Raw genomic sequence first — 23,455 nt, forward strand, 5'->3', positions numbered from 1 at the left:
TCTTCTGAAAGCAGAAGCACTATTTCCAGCCTTAATGAAGAACATGGCACAGAAGTCTGTGTGACTTTGCACAAGCTCTTTCTTCAGACCTTGTTACGGCTCACTGTAGAGTTTACATCCTGTATTCTTCACCATGTTGCTCGTACTGTAACACAACCCTCAATACATTGCGGCACTACACCGTGAGGAGTCTGCTAGCACTTGTTCAAGAGCAGGGGTAGGCAACCTAAGGCCCGTGGGCCGGATGTGGCCCAATCGCCTTCTCAATCCGGCCTGCGGACGGTCTGGGAATCAGTGTGTTTTTACATGAGTAGAATGTGTCCTTTTATTTAAAATGCATCTCTGGGTTATTTGTGGGGCATAGGAATTTGTTCATTTTTTTCTTCAAAATATAGTCCGGCCCACCACATGGTCTGAGGGACGATGGACCGGCCCATGGCTGAAAAAGGTTGCTGACCCCTGTTCAAGAGTTTTCAGAACACCACTATCAATATTTTCTCCTTCTGCTCATGGTTCTTTGGACCCAAAGTATATGTTTCTTGCAAAGACAAATCCAGGAGCAATTTTTGAAATAACCAGTTTCAAATTAAATCCTGCAGCAGAGTTGCAAGTTAAAAGTTGTGTAAGTCATATTAGTTTGCATAATTTATTTTGAACATAGAAGTTTAATTCCTTTACAGAATTGAGATACATTATTATGTATGTTGAGTATTCACCCTGAATCGTTTATGGGAGGTTAAATTACATTGTGTCAAAGCAAGTGTGATACCACATGCTGTGAAGTTAGGGATTTTTAAATAATAAAAATCCTTCTATTAAATTGTAGCTCACCTCATGCCAAAGGTTCACGGCAGGTAGCAATGTATAAAAGTAAAAATAGGTTTATAAAACCATCCAATTAAATCAACTAGCTACCTTCGCTGACTAGTCTAACCCTTGACTATCTGAAATGAGCTGATACTAAGAACGAAAGAAAAACACTATTCTTGATAGAACCAGACTTGGGTTTTCTTTTTCAGAAGAAGTTGAAGAGCAGCCATCCAAAATGCCTCTTGATGTGCTCTTCCAATTCTAGCTTAGTATACGGGTGGTAAACCTAGGAGGTGTGTTTGACTGATTTAAAAAACCATAGTGAGACATTGGGGTGGAGTTTTTGAGCATACTGACACCAGCCTAGGTCTCACCAGTTGTTCGTATCATTTTGTGCTATGGAATCTGTTGACCTTGATGCGTGTGGACCCTAAATTAAAAGAAGACAGGCACACTTGACTCCAGGAATGGAATTCTACTAGCCTCTCCTAAGGAGATTTGGACATGTAATATAAATTATGAGAGATGGCAGCACTGAAATTTGTGAGACGGTTGTGTGTGTAAGGGGAAATTTCCAAGGCATTTTGTGTATGTGTGTGAGAGATGCTGTTTTGTTTTATGTAACTCATCTATTTTTAGTGTAAGATGTATGCGGAGCATTTGTGTTTGTTCCATGCTGTTGCAGATTAATTGACACAGGACACTCCAGTCGGTGTGCCTTTTTGGAATGTACTGAATGTAGGTTAGAATTACAATATCCGCTTTGCAGTTTGTTTGCTCCTGAGAAACTGTTTTGTGTATTAACAGGTCTTAGCCCAATGCTTCCTTTGCTCACTACTCCTGCAGCTCAAGAGGGATTATTTGCTAAATTACTGCTCCCCTTGGCTTTACTTTGCAGTAGGGCAGTGTCACTGCCGTGATAGATGAGTTAATATAGTCAGGAAAAATTAACTGATTTTTAATAGGACAGGGGAGAGCTTGGTAGTTCAGAGGTATTTTGAGACTACTTTTGTTTCATCCAACCCTTCACCATGGATTTATTGCTTTATCTGTGTTCCTGCTTGCCCTGTCTGACCAAGCTCTGTGTCTGTTAATTAATTTGTTTGTTTCATTTGTAACCTTTCCTGCCTCCAAGGAGCTCTGAGTGGCATTTTTAAAACTTTGAAATGCCCACTGATTTTGGTTGAAAGAGATTTGCCCAAGGCCACCTAGGGAGCTTGATAGCTGAGCAGAGATGAGAATAATACTCTATTTGCTTTTCTGCACTTCCTTCTGGCTGAAAAGAGAGGGAGCCCTGTACTCCAGAGGAGATGATGGTCTAATAGTGCATTTATATTGATGTAGTAAATGTAGCATGTGGCTTTGATATGAAACTACACAAATGCAAAGAGGGAGAGATGGCAGCACCAAACAGCATGACAACCCTTCTAGACCAGTGCCTTTCAAATTTAAAGACACAAGCTCTGCAGGACGAGAAAGTCTTGATGTAGTCTTAATTAATTCCCAGCTTAATTTTGTTCAATAAAACTTTTAATGCCAAATAGGAGTCAAATGTGCCCCTTGGGGTGTAAGTGCCTATAGTATAGCCTGTGGTGCTATGGAATTCTGTTATACATGTACACAGAAACTCTGCTACAACGAGCTTTCTGCCCAGCACTATCCCAGAAGGTATAAATTTCTGTGAATGACAATAATGCACAATGCAATCCTATACAGTCAGAAATAAGCTCCATTCAGTGAAGCAGGCCATATTCCCAGGTAAATAGGTATACCGTGCAAATCCTATACTATTCAGAAACTCTGTGGGACTTTCTTCCAGATAAGTGTGTGTAGGATTTCAGGCACACTTCTTTGCTTTGTTCATCTTTAAGTGATTTTCAGTATTCTCACCTAAAAATGGAGTGTCCTTGTTATACAATTCAAAGGCTGCTTCCGAGACTGGTATGATTGGAGTTAGCTAGTTATTCTCTTCCATTTGTGCGAGGAAAGTGCAGAAGCAAGAGCTACATAACATCGTTGGACAATTATAAGACTGTAGCAAAGATTGGAAAAGGGTTGCACTTTACATCTGAATTGAGTCATCTTAGCCACAGTGATCACAAAAGGTGCTTGGAATTCAATTTTCTTTTTCTTTTGATGAGTCCATATACAGTACTAATCCCCATAAAATAAAGTCATTGTATACAGGTTGCATCTTCCATCTGAGGCTGTCTGAAGTTGCTTTAAAAAAATTGTACAAAAGAAATGTTTTTCAGACCTTTGAGTTCAAATGTATTAAAAATGGCACCACTTACATTTAGCCAGGTTTTCCCTCTCAGAAAGAAAGACCAAAACTTTAATGTCTCTTTGAGGAAGCAGGTCCATAAACTGCTTTCATGCAATAGAAAAAGTGTGACACATGTATGAACCAATCTTCCAAACCCCATTTTTCTTTCATTGTGAGAGCTACTCTTGCTAGTGGTACAAACAGGCTGTACCAGCACACATTGGCAATCAGTTAGTGTGGTTGAGATCCTGTTTAGCCATTTTGTAACTCTTGAGCCCAATCAGTTATTTAAAGATTTGTCTTTAAAAATATTTTTTTTAAAAAAAAAAAATCCCACTGATTCCCAGGGCATCTTCCAGATCACTATAAACCATAAACTATATACCCTTACGTGTAGAGCCTAAAATGGCACAAAGTGAAAATGGATTGTGAGGGAAGAGGACATAATCAAACACTGGTGAAAGTTCTTAGTTACAAGTTCTTCTAATGACCCACTGGGTTTCAAATCTTAAAATGCACACAAACAAAAATTGTGATATAAGGCCTCCATCTGGAAGCCAGGGCCTATGAAGAACCCAAAGTCCTTTCTGGCTTAAGCCTCCTTGGACTCATCAGCTGCTCAGATAAGCCCAAATATCTTTTAAAGCATGAACCATTTTATTAGACAATTCTTAAGAAGGTGGCAGAGATCTATTGAATCCCAAGTCTCAATAAATTGTATTTTAAAATATACAAGCATTCATTCGTTTTAAGTAGAAGAAGGGTTTGGATTTGATATCCCGCTTTATCACTACCCGAAGGAGTCTCAAAGCGGCTAACATTCTCCTTTCCCTTCCTCCCCCACAACAAACACTCTGTGAGGTGAGTGGGGCTGAGAGACTTCAGAGAAGTGTGTGACTAGCCCAAGGTCACCCAGCAGCTGCATGTGGAGGACCGGAGACACGAACCCGGTTCACCAGATTACAAGTCTACCGCTCTTAACCACTATACCACACTGCAAAACAAATGAGTATTTGCACTAAGTGGTAAAGGAAAGGAAAGAATGAATGCTCTGCACCATCACTAGTCATCCTAGGGCAATTTAACATGCACAGCTCAAATGATTTACGCTTTCATAATGAAATTAATAATTTTGTATTTCAGTGTTAACAACAAACATATGTTTGAATAATGAGATCGAGCCAAGTGTTGCTCCAAATCCGGAAGACTGGATCTGCTTTTGCAGCAATGAAGTAGCTCAGCCTTGAAATTTATGTAGGAGCTGAAGGCTCACCCTTTCCAGGCTCTTAGGCCATGATCCATGCAGGTGCTTCCATGTACAGTAATGTCTCAGGCAATTATATGGGCACTTTGGCAGCAGTATTTCTGAAGTTACTGCCTAGCTCACCATCTTCTCTGTTCCTGTGAACCTTGGGGGAGATGGCGGGCGAGTGAGTGAGAGCAGTGTAGGAATCCAGGCAGTGTTGTGGGGAGGACATCCAGTCAGGGATGTCCAGATTCAGTGGCTCCTCGGGATCATCAGCATTGCAGAGATCTGCTCCCCAGCTGAAGAGACCTTGGTATGAGCTCTGGTCAGAGTTGAACACTAGCACTGCATTAAGAAAATCAGGTGCCTGTTGTGATACAAGAAAAGACACAAAGCTTGCGTCTTGCACATTTTGTTCTATTTTACTCTGTCCTCAGATTTTGACATTCTACTCAGGTTATTGTTTGGAAATGATTTTGAAGTAGTTTTGTGATTTGCATAATCACTTAAGTCGACTTCATTTCTTTATTTTTATTTTTACCTAAAGGATTTTAACCCGCTTTCTTAGGTTATGATTTCTAAAGAACCCCAAGACTGGCATAACCTCTTGTATTTGTTTTATTTTTTTATTTAATAGATTTTGACTCCACCTGCTACGATATCTCAAAGGTAAAGGTAAAGGCACCCCTGACTGTTAGGTCCAGTCGCGGACGACTCTGAGGTTGTGCACTCATCTCACTCTATCAGAGCAGTGCACGGAAACACTGTTTACCTTTCCTGCTGGAGCGGTACCTATTTATCTAATTGCACTTTGACGTGCTTTCGAACTGCTAGGTGGGCATGAGCTGGGACTGAACAACGGGAGCTCACCCTGTCGCGGGGATCCGAACCGCCGACCTTCTGATCGGCAAGCCCTAGGCTCTGTGGTTTAGACCACAGCGCCACCCACGTCCCTAAGATATCTACCCTCATTTAAATCTATTAAATAAATAAAAAGCCTGGGAATGTACAGATACACTGTCTACTTATCTCTAGTTCCTGTAAACATAATATGATAATGTAAAAATGTGGGGAAGAGAATGCCCTTCATAGAGAGCAATAGACGCTTCATATGTTGCTGGCTACTCAAAGAAACAGCTGTCTTGTATCAGAAAGTTATACATAAGGCATTTCTCAAGGACAAGAATGTGCGGACTAGAATTGTTGTTGTGCCAAATGGTAAAACCAACACTTCTCTGTGTGTCTGTTTTTTGCATGGATTCTAGTCCATGGTCTGCACTCTAAACAATGAAAGGATTTGTGAGTTTCGCACACATCAAATTGGCATGCCTGACACCTGCAAGGGTTGTGCCAGTTACCATGCTGTTTATGCTAGCCCAAATATACTAAAAGAATCTTAAGCAATTATTAAGTAGGAAAGCATTATCAAAAGGTAAACTAGTATCTTGGTTATTGGGCATATTTATTAATTAATTGTAAGGATACCTTCAAATTGGTATCTGTGGTATATAAGAATATATACCGTATTTACTCAAATGTAATGCACACTTTTTTGGCCAAATGACATCGTGAAAATTAGGGTGAACATTAGATTTGATGCTTCATTTTCATTTGCCCAGCAGCTTTATTGGTTTCAAGGTTTTGAAAATTGAGGTGCGCATTAGATTTAAGGGCACATTAGATTCGCTTAAAAAAAGTATTTATTAATATACAGGGAAGCACTGAGATATGCATCTTAGCATACTTGCCTATTGAGACTAAGTTTCCATGCATGGAATAAGAGATGGCAGACTTTGGTATGCTCAGGGAGAAGGTTTATGGTGCCTCATTACTGCTAGCTTTGACTGAACTGTGAGGAAACATGCATTGTAACATACAGTAAGTATGTTAACGCAGTTCAGGAAACAATAACAACACCCACTGCACCCACAGAAAAATATTGAGTTGTCATGAAGGAAAAAGAATGGACATCATTCATATTCCTGGCCAGGAGTCAAAAGCAAGGCAAATCCCTGAGGGTTTACTATGACCACATTGTATTACATCACTGAATCATTATTCAAAGTATTTTTAATCTATTTTTTGAGGTACATGTGCCACAAAACAAATCACAGCATATCTGAAAATGCTAATCCAAATATAACTGCAGCTCCAATCCAAATAGTCGTAGTTGGGTAGAGGAATCCCAGGAGGGGCTGGGGGGGGGGGTACAGCACAGTGGGTCTTCTGCCGCATCTGTACTAGCCAGAGTGGAAGTTAGAGGGTGCATAAGTACAAGGACAATAATGCAAAATAAAAACTATAATATTGCTACAGCATAAAATTAACAATTGAACAGTTAACAATTCATTTAAAACACACATAAAATTAATTGAGCATATAGCACACCAATAGGTCAGTAAATAATATTCCGTATTATCTCCAAAGTTACTACCTAGCAATTTCCCATTTATACCAAGACCCCCAAAGGCTAGAAACTCCTCTCTGCAGCTCCCTAGCTCCAATGGGCAGGAGGGTGGAACGATGGCAGGTGGAAGTTGCCACCCTGCAGTAGCAAACAGTCTCTCATCCTCACAAATACATTATAAAACAGATAAGCTTCCAAGGGCCTACTTCATTACATGTAAGATGAGGAAACATAGGTATGTAATTTTTTCAGGTGGTTAACCTTGAGGTGCCACCACTGAGCCTGTTGCACTATTGAATTTTCTAATCTTGCTTCGTATTATCAGTATCGGATGGATACCGTAGTTTGCTTTCCATTTTCTACTGTGTGTGTCAAGAGAGATGATGAGACAGAGGGAGCATAGCAAGTACTTTATTCCAGGCAGCTTTCACATCCACTCGTCTTGATTTCTTGTTACCTTCCTGTGCGCTGCCACATATCTATTGTTGAGGCTTTCTGCCTCTAGAATTATGGAATGTATAGATTTCTCAGGGAGGTGAAAGGGTGCGGACATCTTGCTGAAGTGGCAATATTAACTTCTTTGTCAGGGGTAATTTGCTGGCTAAGGCTTTCTCAGAGTCTAGGACACAAGCTGAAGCTGCCAGCCCAACCTTTTCCCCTCCTCCAAAAATAAAGAGAACCAGCTGTCATTGAGCCAAAATGCATTTATTGTTCCCAAGGCCAAACCTGCTGTTAGTCCTCAGAGAATTGCTGACAAAAGTTAACCTGAATAATGATCTGAAGTATTTCAGAAACTAGATAGGGGCATGTTTCTAGATGTTGATTCTAAAGGCCACAAGGGGATGTTACAGCAGTTCTCTGCTCCCCGCTCCTGCCTAAAAACAAACCCCTGAGTTTGTATACATGCACCCTTTGTAACAGGACTGGCCTTGAATCAAGCATTATTGATGCAATCAAATGATAGCAGTGTAGCATGATGGTAGAGTGGCAAAAGAGAAACTGGAGCTGTGAAAGAAACCTTGAGATGGTGCAGAGACATAGTATCCAGGCGTGTGTGGTATGTGGGGAAGAGATCAAAGAGAACATTGAATGTCAAAACTGCTACCTCTTCCAAAAGGAGCAAAGCCTCTGGTTGCTCATTTGCACATGCCAATTTAAACATACATTTGAAAACTGCATGTTTTTTTGTAGAGTCTGTCTCTCAGGCTTTAACTCTGAGAATGTCCAAAAAATCGGCACTTTTATGGGCTTTAACTTTCTGGTGCTTTGCCAAGATTGGTGTTTTATATTTGCGCTGGTGTTATCAAACCACTTAGTCTCTCCCTTGCATGCTGTGGAGGCCTGGGTCAGGGCTGGTTGCTATTTATGGAATTGCACGCTGTCTGAAGATTCTGCATGAGAAACACTTAGGAACTCTGCATCAGAGAATGTGGGAAAGGGAGCCAGATGAAAGTGTTTGCATTTGTGGGCAAAAGGTAGCTGCTTCTCAGTACTTAAAACCAATACAGTATATACTGTGGTCGATTCCAAAGTCTCCATATATTGGCATATGGGTTCCAAGAGAGAATCATTGCCAGATACGATGGGTCTACCAGGTAGAATTCAGGTGGGGTTATTTGGAATATTCCCAGTTGGATTGAACTAGAGCAGAGAGAGCCAGCATGATGCCCTCCAGAAGTTGTTGGACTCTAACTCCCATAAGCTACAGCCAGGGATGATGGGAGTTGTAGTCCAACAACATCTGGAGGGCACCATTTTGGCTGCTCCTGATCAGGAGCTTGCTTGTCACTCTACGATTTTATGCATGTCATAAAAGGGTCACAGTTTGAGGAATTATTTGCACAGCTACCTATTTTCCAGGACATGGGTATAAGAACACTGTTCTTCCTCAGTTCCACCCCTCCTTTTTAAAATAAAAATGAATGTTCATTTGAATTCGTATTCCAGTCTTTTATGAATGGGAGCCTTGCTTCTTATCTGTGAAATAATTAGTTGCAAATGTACAAGAGCCATAAAATACTTTGCACTTCTGTTATATCAAATAATTTTCTTGGCTGCCCTGAAACAGGAGATAGGGCAGCAGGTTTTCAGTGCTTTGCTAATATGATTTTGCTGCAATTAATAAATTTTGTAAAAACATATCCATATTTAGAACTCATAAAAATGAACAAAATGACTCAGAGGCTTCATGAGCAATCTCATACTGAATATCTGCCAGCTGCAGAAACCTCACTACACTGGCAAACACTTGATAAGCCAGGGGTCAGCAAGCTTACCGTGCCTCAGGCTGGTGTCTCCAGTGCCGATCACGGAGTGGGCCGGAGGGCGGGGAAGCGCGCGCCCATATGCATGCGCACACGCTATTTCCGGCGCACTTCCGGGTAGGAGGAGCACTGGAAATGGCTTGTGCACATGTGCACGGGCTTCCTCCGACCCAGATGTGCACCAGAAATAACGCTTGCACATGCGCACAAGCTATTTCTGGTGCTCCTCTGACCCGGAAGTGGGCAGCCGCGCAGCACAGTGCTGGTAAGAGCGGGCGGCGGGGGGTCGCCGCGGACCGGATAAACAAGTCCCTCGGGCCTTATCCGGCCCACGGGCCTTAGTTTGGGGACGCCTGAGATAAACTGATGCCATGATAAGTAAGCTAGTGAAAAGGTAGAGTATCCTGACAGTGGAGCTGTTTTCCCAGTGGAAACAGGCCTGTGGAATGGCTAAAATGTGGTGGAGTTGTGACTCTGACAGTCAAGGAGCACACTTATGCCAGATTGCATATCCATTCAGTTCAGAGCCACGTTGATATGAAACCCCAAACCTGGCACAAATTTCCCTCCTGTCTTAATGACTGCCCAGCTCAGGCTGTCACAGCACAACTGGCACCATCCGTATATAGCGCCCACATGTGGAGATCATAACTCAGATTATAGGGTCTGTCTGCCCCATGTCATGTACACTTCAGCTTTGCATGAGGGAGGTTTTTTTTGGGGGGGGGATGAAAAGAAAGGACACTTTGTATGCAAAGAGAGCACTTTGTACAAAACTAGTGTATAAGATTTATTTTGGGTTTGGGGAAAAGGTAATGGGTTGAATTCAGCTAATGTGTTCTGCTAGCGGGAGATTTGAACAAGAAATCTTCTGTGGACTTGGCTGCATTTTGGCTGCTGTTTAGCCTTTTGTGTATCTTGCACACTGAGAATATAGTGATGTGATGGATATGCTCCAGCTTTCTCCCGTTGGAGTTGATTTTCCACCATGTCCATGTTGTATGCAGACATTGCCCTGATTAATGGATAGTGTTATTGTTATTTATTAAATTTGTATAGCACCTTTCATCTGAAGAGAACACAAAATACTTAACAAAAGGAACTAAATTGAACCAATAACCCTCCCCCTGGCCTGCATACATATTTAAAAGGCCATACAGTAGATTGTGTAATCAGCCAAAGACTTGGTTATAGAAAAACATATTTGCCTGGTGCCTAAAGATACGTAACTAAGGCATTGGGCAAGCCTCCCTGGGGAGCATTCCACAAACAGGGAGCCAACACAGAAAAGGCCCCTTCTTGTGTTGCTAGCCCCTAGACCTCTAGTGGAGAGGACACATGAAGAAGGGCTTCAGATGATGATCGCAGGGTTTGGGTTGGTTCATATGAGCAGAGGTGGTCCTTGAGGTATTGTGGTCCTGAGCCCTTTAAGGCTTTATAGGTCAGAACCAGCACTTTTAATTGAGCCTGGAAATTGACTGGCAGCCAGTGCAGTCAAGCAAGGGTCACTGGGATATGCACAAACCGACTTGCCCTGGTGAGCAAACCTGACAATGTGGACATGTCTGCAATTTTTATATTTTTAGATATATTTTCCATGTTCTATGTTTGTTTCTTTTCTTCCATGTCTGAGCACACATTTGATGCAGTGTTCGTTCCATCAGTGCAAGGGTGCTGCATCTTCCTCCCCATCATAATTTGAGAGTTATGGTTGTATGTGAAATAAGTCTTCAGTATTTTTTGCCTGCCTTGGGACCTCAGGGTGAATAATAATAATAATAATAATAATAATAATAATAATATCATCTGAAGAAGTGTGCATGCACACGAAAGCTCATACCAAGAACAAACTTAGTTGGTCTCTAAGGTGCTGCTGGACAATGTTTTAAATAATAATCATAATAATAGTTTCCTATTTTGATCTATAAGAAAATATTACTCTGCAGTTAGAATGCTGTCGTCTTAAAGATGAGGACATACTTATTGGATGAAGCGGTTCCTTTGTGCAACATGCATTAGCAAGTAAAGTGCTCTGGGATGAAAGGATGCAGTGGAGATTAAAGCATATTGTCAGGTTACTGCATGATGCCAGAGTTCTAAATCTACACCACCTTCTGTAAACAATGAGAAATGATAGGCTTTGGTACGGGAATTGCTGTGTGAGTTTGCCGTATGAGATTCCTAAATCAGTATACAATAAGCAGCACAAAACGGCGCACACAAATCTACCAAACCATTCCACGTATTGAATTCTATATTGGTAGTCCAATCAAAAAGAGAGCAATGCAAAAAGTCAAACAAAGAAGCCACAAACAGAAAACTCATACAAGTTAGTACAACAGGACAATTTCAGTCTTTAAATGTCTTTAGCCAGGCTCCTGTAGATATAGATGAGAATAGGTCCAATCAGATGATATGCACAGATGTTGATAGATGGAAGCAAGTCCAATCAGATGGAATATTGAAGATGTGACACACACAAATTAGACAGGGTGCCGGCGTTTGTCCCCTGTTTCGCCCATGGACAATTTTGGGCTTCTTCAGTAAATTCTTTCCCAGGATTTACTGTATATTCATACATACACTGGTAGGATAAGTCAAACCTTATTAGTATTAAAACATACAGTGCAAAGGGTATCAAAGTATGTAAATAATGTCTGAACAGACAAATACAAAAGTCCATACTTACAATTTACATGTTACATCTCATCTAAACTAGAACATCTAGTCTTCTTCAAAATATTCTTTCTCAGAGATTTGGTACATTTGCAAATTTTCACTGGTGATATAAACCAAACCTAGTTAACATTTACACATTCATTATATTCCTAGGCTATATGTTGTGCATAATACCAGAGTATGGTTATTGTTTTCTTTGTATGCACTAATATAATATTTTACAGGTGAGAAGAATTTCTCTGGCTTCAAGGCTGAGCTGTTTCTGCATACTTAGGTCCATTACTACAGTGAGAAAGTTTCATATTGTATTTAAGTTTAGAGAAATGTGTGATATCCTTCTGAAAGCTATTCATTTATGCATATGAAGAACCAAGTGGATTAAAATTGTTCAAATTAGTCTCTGACCTTGTCTGTCTTTCAACTAGCAGCTTATGCAACTTTCCATTAACTACCATAAACTACCCTTTAATTTACAGTGTGCATTTCACATTCTCAACACAGAGTATGCAATAGCAATTTTTTTAAAAAAATTCATATTAAAAATCATGTTCAAATTCAAAAAACAAGTAAGATAAATTGCAGTTTATCTTATAGTGTTGTACTGTTCCATAAACTAAAAACTGGGCATTTTAATCTTCATACATAATGAAAGCAACTAATAAATTACAATATGTGTGTTGTCATAATAATGTTGCATTTAAAATCCCTGTTTTAATTTTATTTTGATCATAAATTAAATCCAATGAGTTGAAGGAATTGCATTAGAAGAATTTTACTCCCTGTCCCAATAATTTTTGTCTATTTTATGGTTTGACCATCCCATTTTTCTTGTGCTAAAGAATGTTTTCCTTTTTTGCTCTGTGGGAAACCCAAGCTATATTAAATGGAAATGGTGCATTGAACATTCTCAGAGAACTGTCAGGTACAAAGAAACTAACTCCTCTCAGTCCCTGTCAAGCTCTACGAGAAGTATACTAATAATAGGAAAAACATTTTCAAAGAGAATCCTTAATTGAACAGTATTGGTTTGAAAAGCAAAGTGGAGAAAGGAACAGGCCTGTTTGACTTGCATAGTTTTCCAGCAGAGATCTACTTAAGGGCCAAACTAAATGAGACACCATTCATGCAATTAGCAACTGAGTTAACGACTTAAAAATAAACAACAAGTGACAGGAAACCCCTGTCATATGGGTAGCTTTAGTTGTTTACTCCTCATAGTCCTTATGTTGTAGTCCTTATCACAGGGGGCATGCATTGGGTGCATAGGAATAACAGCTTCCATTATGCAAATGGAGGATCCCACCAATGAAAATAGCAGACATAGGGAGGCAGTGCTAGATCAGGATCTCAGCTGGGTATGGGGGGTAGCAAAGCGAGACCCATTAAGAACTTTGCTTCAGGATGAGAACAGAAATCGTGCAGCATCAGCGCGGCGGTAGCGGGAGGCCCCATTAGCTAAAGTGGTGCTTCAGGTTAAGAACAGACCTCCGGAACGAATTAAGTACGTTACCAGAGGTACCACTGTAGTCTATCACTACTACTAATCTGTGCCATTGACTAAACCCCTTCAAAAATATTTGAGGAAGTAAGAGTTTAGTCCAGGGGTCATCAACCTTCTTCAGCCGTGGGCCAGTCCACTGTCCCTCAGACAATGTGGGGGGCCAGACTATATTTTGAAAAGAAAAACAAACAAACAAATTCCTATGCCCCACAAATAACCCAGAAATGCATTTCAAATAAAAGCACACATTCTACTCATGTAAAAACACCAGGCAGGCCCCACAAATAACCCAGAGATGCATTTTAAATAAAAGGACACACTCTGCTCATGTAAAAACATGCTGATTCCTGGACCATCCGTGGGCTGGATTGAGAAGGCGATTGGGCTGGATCCGGCCCCCAGGCCTTAGGTTGCCTACCCCTGGAGTCTATCTTGAGGTGCCACAGTGTTCTTGTATTGGCCCTGTTAATTTGGGGATCCAATCAAAGCTAGTGCATACCATGCCAAGTCTTAGCCAAAGTGCCAACAGTACTTGGATTCTGTTAGAATTTGCTTGGCAGCAGCCCAGTGAAACAAAAAAATAAAATAAAGCACAACCAATAATAACCACAAACAAGATTGTGACAGAAATGAAAAGTCTTCATCTGATCATAAGCATTTAATCTCAGTTTTCAGCATGCCAAGGCTGTGGAATTTTGCTGTGTGTAACTTTTTTAAGGGAAGGTATCGGTTTATGATTTGCCATGCAATCCTATATGGTGTAGCCATTTACACTTCATGAAAATGACAACTAAAGAAGACAGATTTGCATAAAATGTGCATATGCTGATTCAGGTGCTCACTTTTGATGGGTTACTCAAGACTCCTGCTGCCCCTTATCTTTAAACCCTGCTTGGACTGCTCAACCCTTGAAATGGTGGGCTGACCTCTGTAGAATGACTGGCAAGCATCTCCTTGTTTGAATGAACCTGTATTACTGATAATTAATATTTTATGTTGAAAATAAATTTGTCTAACCTGCTGACAGCCAGTGGTTCTTAATTCCTGGAATTATAGAAATGAAAAATGCAGTCTTCTAAAACTACTCATGGTATTTTCACATCCACATTCTTATTAATTAATATATAAGTATGCAAAAAGTGCTTTATAGGGTTTTTCTTGTGCCAACTTTCAACAACCCTGTAAGGGAGGGGTTTTGCTGTTCGCATGTTCCAAACTGGCAGAACTGAAGGTGCAAAATAGAGCTTCCTCGGGGCAGAAGTCTCCAGCCCTCCTTGTGGGACAAAATGTGCAGGTATCTTCTGAATAATGCTATAATTTCTAAACAATTTCTGTAAAATGAGAGTGGTGTGCTACTTTGTATATATTTCCTGGAATTGGGAATGCTCCCTGTCATTATTTGACAGCAACAATCTCTCTCTCTCTCTCTCTCTCTCTGTGTGTGTGTGTGTGTGTGTGAGAGAGAGAGAGAGAGTCTCCAAAAGACCAGTGGGACATAGCGACTTCCCATGGTAAGCATATGGTTGTCTCTCTACTTTTGTGTTCTGTCACGTTCCCCTTGGCAGCAATTTTGTGTTATGCTACACACACACACACACACACACACACACACACACTGCATGGCAGCCATCTTGTGAATAGCGCCCTAGCCCTCTCTCAAAATTTGAAATGTGCCCACTAGTCCAAAAATGTTGCTGACCCCTAATTTATAGATTTTTGAAATTTATTGGAATTGTTTCAAAGCAATATGTGGCTTACAAGCTATAGCTATCTCCAACTTTAAAAATACAATGTTTTTAAACAGCTGGAAGTGGTTGAGAGAGACATCACTTTCCTTGGTACATAGATTCACAGAATTGTAGAGTTGGAAGAAACCACAAGGGTCAACTAGTCCAATCCCCTTGCAATGTTCGCCCAATGTGGGGCTCAAAATGCATTTATTTTGTTCCCTGTAACTTCTGGAATGCGTACGAAACAATGCGAAACCTATTTGCCAGAAGCAAAAAGTAGAATTAGCATCTTCACCAGAAGCAATGACCCTTCTTTCAGAATGCCTTCAGCTCTCTGATAAAACTATTCTCTATCTCCAGCCTTTGTTACATTTCATTAGCCTCGTAAACAGTTACTGTCCTTGATAATGCTATGGGATTGGCTTAAGATGTAACTGCATAGCAGCGTTGGTGATTTATGCTGCTGCTACTGCTGGTCTTGTGGCTGAATTATTCCATTAACTTGAGAAATGGCTTTCGTGGATCACAAAAGTTCACAGGGTGCCATGTAAAGGGATATTATTGTTGCCTTTTCCACTGTTGCACTTCAGCTTTTGAATGCCACACCTGTGCTGCACAGGATCTGGGAAGGAAGTGCTGGTTCTAGGTCTCTCCCACGGGAAGCTATGTACTGCTGCCTTGGCCCCACATTATGTTCTAGCAGTGGTTCATTAAATATATTCATTTTTGAAGGAGGAAGAGAAAACCAACAACAGATATGTATTTAAATCAAGGGAGGCTGATCGTACTGTGCACGTAGCTACCTTTTTTTAAAGTTTCAAAATAAATACCAGTCTTTCTAGGGACTTAAGCATTTTTGGCTGTTTGTTTTGTTTTGCTCAATCTTCATTAAGGGCTGACAATTGTAAAACTGCAATGTGCAGCTTAGCAGAATAATGTTTTTTTTATTGTTATTGAAAGCGGAATAAATTTGAACACGGGTTTTAGATGAGCCAGCACAAATTGTAGAGTGCTTAATGGTATCTGTCTGCATTCAGAAAAGCATTGAGCTAGGAGAGAGGCTTCAGGTGCCAACATGGAAAAGCCTTCATGCTAATGTGATTGTGCTGAGGGTTGTCAGGAGGTGCGGAGGGAGTTTAACGTCCAAGAGTGGCTGACAACTGTTTAAAATATCAACAGTGAGCTCCTGTGCTCCAGGGATGTTGAGCCCAAAGCAGTTCACAAGTTTTATTGAAAAGCTGTCAAAACAGAAATAGGGCACAAAAATGTTTGTACTTGCCTGGTGTTTTCCTGGCATTAATGTGATTATATAAGAGCAAATTAATAATGCTGTTCAACTGATACCGATGCACAAGTTTAATTGGAAATCAGTAGGGTTAGCTTGTTGGTAACTGGGTGCAGGATTGTGGCCAAGAAGAGAAAGCAGCCTTCCACATTCTTACGAATAGGATGTAGTGTCTCCCAGTCAGCTTGCAATGGAAAACGATGTGCATTCCCACTTCTTCAAGCAGAGTGGCTGAAAACCTTGGCTTTTGTTCTCATTAACTGCTCTGAAATAGCTGACATAGCTGCTGCTTAAATTTTGTATGGAAATTTGTTCAGTGCAGTTCAGAAAATGATGCCTGCGGTACTTGACATGGAATTAACCCGTGGACATGTTGCCATGAATGGAACAATGATGTGAAGGCTGCTGCTATTTGCATGTACATAAGAGGGATTATATTTGCCAGTCTTCTGCAATGTGGAGCTTCTTGCTTTCTACCCATTCAGCAGGCAGTTGGAAGTTATTTGGTTTAGGCTCTGTCCCCAAGCAGCCATAACTGGTATTATCCGTTGGAGTGATTTACATTACCTGGCAGGAAATCAGGTCTCTTCTACAGAAAAGGCAATTAATTTCCTGGAAATATGTTTCTTCCACATTTTGTGAAATAGGCATGTTTTCCCCCACCTCACTTAGCCTCTAGGAATCTCAGCTAGGGAGACTTGCACATGTATATCCAGAAGCCCCTATTCAGACTGTGGGCGTGCTATTCAGGATGGGCAATGGGAGTCACTTCTGCCCAAATTTTGGAGCCCCCTGTGCCTGCCTCGCCCATCTAACTGTGTTGGCATGGTGTGCATTTTCCCAGTTTACAGTACTGTATTGTGCAGACATTTTGCGTACTGTAATTATGGCACTTGTTGTTCAGTCGTTCAGTCATGTCCGACTCTTCGTGACCTGACTCTTCGTGACACAGGTAACAAAAAAATGTGTTACATTGGCATCTGGGTCCCCACCCCCCGACAGCTGAGAGTGGTGGTGAATAGCTGGCTTTCTTTAACAAAATTTGCTACAAAGATGGCCTTGAACTTTTTTCATACAGCAGTAGTAAAGTGATATCTAGGGTAACAGTAACCACTGATTGCAAGAACCCTTGGCAGGAGCTACAAACACAACGCAGAAGAGGCACTGCAGAATTTTCCATTTCCCGTGAATTAGAATCTATTTAATAGATAATCTGAAGGGAGGGAATAGGGAACTTACTTGCTGAATAGAAGAAATTAGAATGTTGGACTAACACTCCTGAGACTCCACTGCCCTTCTTCCCAACTTTGACTTCTATATTTCTGGTTCTTTCTTTCCAAAAGTTGAACCCAGGAGTGAGGAACCTGTAGCCCTCCAGATGTGTTGGACTCCACCAGCCTCATATTAGCATAGTTATGGATGATGGAGGCATTATGTTAGCAATACCCACCAATTCAGTTTTATTTATCTCAAGCTTTATCTCCAAAACGACAGATCATCCTTATTATGATGTTTCTGGCAACTTATTCTTCCTGTTGTTGCTAGTAACAATGGCCTACACTTCTTAACTCAAATTTGGTGAAGTGGGTGGAGAGTTGGAATTTGAGTGTAGGAGATCAAAGTGCAAATTACCACTGAGTCACTAAGCTTGCCTTGGGCAAGTTGCTGTGTTGCAGTCTAACCCACCTCACTGGATTATTGTCAGGATAGACACGGCAGTTGTACAAGACTTCACATGCTGAAAGATGCTGTATAAACTAACAGTGTCTTTGTTGCTGCTCATACTCCACAGATACATGCTGGGGCTGCAGGAGAAAACCTGATCCTCTTAGAGCTGTTCTGAACTAACAGCTGCTTGCAGACAATTTTAGATATATATGCACACACTTGCTATCTATATCTTTCAAATGACCTGCACTGGCATGCACATACTTCCCCCACCCTCTCTATCGTGCCAGCCTGGAGAGAAAGAGAAAGAGGGGGAGAGAGACTTGACAGTTGTCATTCATTGTTGCTGCCTTTACCCAAGTATACAGAGCTGAGAATTGTTTGCAAGAGGCATACCACAAACTTCTTTAACTACTTCTGGGCTGAAAGAGAGCTTGAGGTAAGCAGCCTTTCTGTGTAGTTCATTTTGTGTGCTTGTGCAACTGTAGTCCACCAACAGCAGCTGATTGGAGTGATGTAACTAACACTGATCTTCAGTAAACGTGATCATATTATCGGCCTTGCATGTACCTTGGAATTACTTGACTTCAGGCAGCGGTATTTGATGCTTTCAATGTAGTGTCCAACACTTAAAGTCCTGGCACGCTTGAAAGGAACAGGAGCATGATAGACTAGGTGATTTTAGCTAGAGTTTTCCTCTTTAAATGCATTGGAGAGTGTGGATATCATTGTTCATTTCTGACAATAAAACTGCCTCTGAAGGCAAATGGCTGGTATGATTCACCTCTGGTTTGGTAATGAAAATATGGTTCTGAATAAAGAGAAGTTGCAGACAGGCTGCCTTCAAAGGAGATTGGTAGTAAAAAAAAGTAGAGCATTGTATAGTTGGAATCCGTAGGGTAGGAGTACCGGTTCCTGTCTGCCTCACTGTGTGTCCAGTGTGTACTTTGAGTGAAACAGCTGCCTTGCACAGACCCTGCATGTCAGTGATGTAACATAGATGCATTCCACTGAAAGTATGGGTTGGGGCAAGCCAGGAACATGTGCATGATCCAAACATATTGAGAAAGATGTCCAAAAAAGAATAGGTGGAAGCTGCTTTTCTCCAAAAGATCATTGGATTTGAATTTTCTTAAGGGGAACAATGGATTGTGAGAACCAAGCAGACTGAATTACATATTGGAAATTACATAAATTTGGATGGGAAAATAATTTGTGTGCCTTTTTTTTAAACTTAAAGAGCTATGAAACTCTGCTCTGACCTGACAGGGAATAAAGAACGTTGCTGGGTTCAAGGACAGAATGCAATACATTTCTTAAGATTGTATTGTGATTTTGTGTTCTCATGTCTCAATTCTAGTAAATCTAGATGAGGAAGAGTTCCTCCCTTGATAGTCCTGGGCACTCTTGGATTCTTCCCACCACTGGCCCTGTGGTGCATTGCTCCCCTGCCTTTGTACCCCTCTACCTTCCATGATGATAAACAGTAAAGATTCCACTGCCACCCCTAAAATAAAATAAAATAAAATGAAGTATATGGATGTTGGAGACACCAATAATGCAAGGAGGAAAAGGGGGCAGTTTTGAATACAAAGTTATTTACTCTGGATCTAGTGCCTCTTGGCTCCATTTACTCACCCAGCAAAAGGAGCCAATAGACACTGGATCCTGAATGGAGATCTGTGTACTTAGTGAAACATATATATATTTTTTAAAAAAACCCATTTAATTAGCACTAGTTAATTAGTTTAATTTAATAGTCCAGGAAGCATTACCAATGCACATTAATTATACTTCTGTACATTGCCTGTGACAACTGCTAGTCACAAAGTGCTACTATCAATGCCTGCACATGGATGTACATGGGTGGGGTTAGAGGAGAGGCTGGAACTAGCATAAAAACCCAGATAACACTGCAGGGTTAAGTTTCAAGGGGTTATGCCTTACGCGGGTGTGGTTCAGTTCTTCAACTGAGTTTTTGGACTCTTGAGAATCTTTTCCTTCTACTGGATAGGTTTCTCAAAGAAGCAAAAGTAAGAGAGGGACTAATGTTCATCCCATTTTTACTTCTGGTAACAGGTTTTGCAGGGTTTTATATTCTTTTAAAAACCTGATTGACCATAGGTAACAATGGGACAAAGTAAATAATGCCTCTCTCAAGGCATCCAGTTTCCTCCAAAACTACTGCCTCAGACCCTCCAAGTGTCCCTATTTTCCAGGGACATCCCTGTCCTGGTTTCTGATTTGATCCCGGAATGTCCTGGTTTTAGGACATCCCTATTTTCACTGGAGAAATGTTGGAGGGTATGGAGTTATCCAGCCCCCGAGCCATCTGAAGGCAATCCTGTATAGGAAAGTTTTTTTTAAAAAAAAAAAGTTTAATGTTTTATTATGTTTTTATATATGTTGGAAGCTGCCCAGAGTGCTGGGGTAAACCAATAAGATATGTGGGGTATAAACAGTAAAATTGTCATTATGGAATGGGATGTCTCTATTTTCATCGGAGAAATGTTTGAGGGTACGTGTGCCTGGCTCCAGCTTGAGAATTGCAATGTTCATGTATTCATCCTCTCACATGTTCTATACTTCCTACAAAACATTTAAATCCTCTAAAACTAATCCAAAACTTTCTCTACATGGGAAAGTGATTTTTCCACTGTCCAGTGGTTTCCCATGATAATCACATAAGCGGGGAGCAACCATTCGGAAGGGGCAGACAAAGAAGCGCCTCCCCGGGATGATGAATAAAATACAGGGTCTGGGCTGATTCATGTGAAGAGATGAGGTTTTCAAGGTATTGGGACCCTGAGCCACATAAGGCTTTATAGGTTAAACCAGCACCTTTAATTGAGTCCAGAGATAATTGGAAGCCAGTACAGTTCTGCCAGAATTGGTGTTATATGTTCAGACCTTCTTGCGTTGGTCAACAATCTAGCTGCCAAATTCTACAGCAGGTGCATTTTCCGAACAATTTTCTTAGGTGAAATTATATAATTCATTTTTGCTTTGGGGGTGGGGTGTTCACATGTCTTCCTTTTGCCATTTGCTCATTCCGCACTTTTCAATGCATTTCTCATCGCTTTCCAAACTGCAAAAAGTCAGGTTCTTTTTTAAAAAAGTGAATTGCCAGTAGTTGCACCAGGATGACAGAGCCCTTTAATCCACTTTAAATGCATTCCCCCCAAACAGTGACCATATGGAGGCACCTTTGCTCTACTTCAGGTAGAGGATGCCCGTTTGACTCACAAGGTCATTTCTGCTAAACCAAGCCAAGCCCATCTGCCCTACACCTGATGACAGCAGATGTGGGACTATTAATGATCTAGCTTAGCCGAAAGGGACTTTACAGGCACTTCAGCTGAATGGCAGTGCCTGCACAACCCTGTTAACAGTGCTCCACAAGCCACAACTGTCAACTGATGGTTGGGTATTGCACAGAGCATTGCAAGGGTCTAGTGAAATTCTTTGCGAAGTACTGTACTCCACAATACCTGTGTGGGCAAAAAAACCAAAGAGGTCACCTGACATCATTGTGATATCAGGTCAAAGATGGGTGGGTGACCCTCCCCACCTGTCAGACATGGCCCAAAAGGGATGGGGAAAATAACTATCTGGCTTGCTGGCCAGATCCAGTTCCCCACTCCTACTTTACTTTTATAAGTACTGTAGATCTCTTAGCCCAGCCCTCCATCTTAATATGGAATTATAATGCTGGCATGAGGATTGTTATTTGGCCCAACATCCCCGGATAGTACTAAGTGCCTAGCATCTTGCAGCATATTGAATTCCCTTGCCTGGCTTCTTTCCTTCCTTCCTGAAGTTGAGGCCCTGAAAATTACTCCTCGTAGGGCTCTGATAAATTGCTGTGGAGACAGCAAACCTTTCCTCTTCCTTACTGCACAGGTGGCTGTTTTGTCCTACATTCCATCCTAGCTCACTTCCTGTTCAGGGCTGTTCTAGGGTCCTGTTTCAGTGATCATAGAAGCAGTTCCAGTACACAGAAATATCTGAACACTCGGGTATCCTCTGATGACAGGAATGTTGGAGCTGGGATGGTATTATTAGAATAGTGTTTGGCAAGGAAGTCAGAGCAGGGAGTGTGTTTACTAGAGAGCTTTGTGCCCAGGCCAAAGGCATTAAAATGCTTGAAGATCTGCAAACAGATAAGAGAGGGTGGAGAGAAAGTACTTAAGATGGCAGAAAAGGTGGCTATAAAAATAATCTATCTGGTGGGAATTTTTGGTCCGTTTTATAAGACAGAAAAATCTCTACTTCAGGGGACATGGCCTAGAAAAGTTTTTACATCTGAACAGGAAGACACAGCTCAACAGCAGGGAACAGCTGCCTACACATAACTGCTGACCAGACAGAGAGAATCTTGCAAAAATAACTTACCTATCTACACAATTTCCCATATTTATACACCTGTCTCTGTCCACCTTTTCCTCCTGCACTCACTTTGCTGACGTGGGAAGTGATGGAGAATGTAAAAAGCAGCTTAGTCATCAACTTATTTTGTAGGAGAAACAGTCCCCCCCCCGAACCCTTCATCTTTAAAGCTGCAGTGGGAAAAACCACAGTAAAGCAAATACTTGAGACAATAGTTTATAAGCTGGCATGAATGTCTTCATGGCAACCTCAGCCATCTCCTCCTCCTTTGCACACCTGTTCATATGTTTGCCATTCTGCTTCCATCAAGTGACATGGAACTGCTGAGATATTTCAAACTGTTGTGGCTCTCGCCTCAGACTGTGTGTTCAAAGGAGTTCTGGTCAAAAGGAAATGCCTGTCATGTGTAACAAATGCCGAGGAGCAATTATAGTTATAAGTGTAATAGGTTCAGGCTATCACAGGTCCAGTCTCTCATCCCTTTCTCCCAAACAGCTTGAAGTAAATTGTATGTGCATTAAAATGTATATGCCACTGTATAGGGTTAGAGCAGTTTATTCTTTATTATGCTGCCTGTGAGATCTGGCTGAGGGAAATACACAGCGCGACTGTCAGACAAATTTTATACCTGCCACTTAAAAGTGCTTTTGAGCTTCTTTCCATCTGTTGGTGTGAATGTGTGAAATGCAAAAATGCAGTTTTAAATGTGATTGTATTGGGGGGGGGGGTTAATTGAGTGGTGACTATTGAAGGAAGGTGGATTTATAATCTTATTTCAACTTCTGTGTATTTTTATGTCACCTGTGAAAAGACACATTCTATCAGCTTTTTAGTACCCCACCGATCATTTCCCTCATGTCACTACAGTGGTACCTCTGGTTAAGAACTTAATTTGTTCCAGAGGTCCGTTCTTAACCTGAAACTGTTCTTAACCTGAGGTACCACTTTAGCTAATGGGGCCTCATGCTGCCACTGTGTCACTGCCGTGCGATTTCTGTTCTCATCCTGAAGCAAAGTTCTTAACCCGAGGTACTATTCTGGGTTAGCGGAGTCTGTAACCTGAAGCGTCTGTAACCCAAGGTACCACTATATATGTATTTGGGATTCCCCCCTCCCACACACATTTTAACCTTGTGGAAGGGCCTCCTTATGTCACAGTTAACAGGCATAGCTCTCTTGCCCAGTTCCCTCTCCTTCCCCAGGGTTGTCT

The 23,455-nt window shown here is 41.2% G+C and overlaps 1 protein-coding gene across 3 annotated transcripts in view; it reads left to right on the forward strand.

Moving 5' to 3' along the window:
* The window catches only part of SPTB (spectrin beta, erythrocytic), a 93,749-nt gene that overhangs the window by 8,234 nt on the left and 62,060 nt on the right, over positions 1 to 23,455 (forward strand). The window contains exon 1 of one of the 3 annotated variants that reach the window (XM_033159507.1): positions 18,151 to 18,295. The exons of the other annotated variants lie outside the window; for them this stretch is intronic. The gene's annotated coding sequence lies outside the window, so the exon portion shown is untranslated. Of the gene's footprint in view, positions 1 to 18,150; positions 18,296 to 23,455 lie in introns of those variants that run through there. 3 annotated transcript variants of the gene reach the window in all.

The sequence above is a fragment of the Lacerta agilis genome, chromosome 1 (assembly GCF_009819535.1).
Source record: "Lacerta agilis isolate rLacAgi1 chromosome 1, rLacAgi1.pri, whole genome shotgun sequence".
NCBI lineage: Eukaryota > Metazoa > Chordata > Lepidosauria > Squamata > Lacertidae > Lacerta > Lacerta agilis.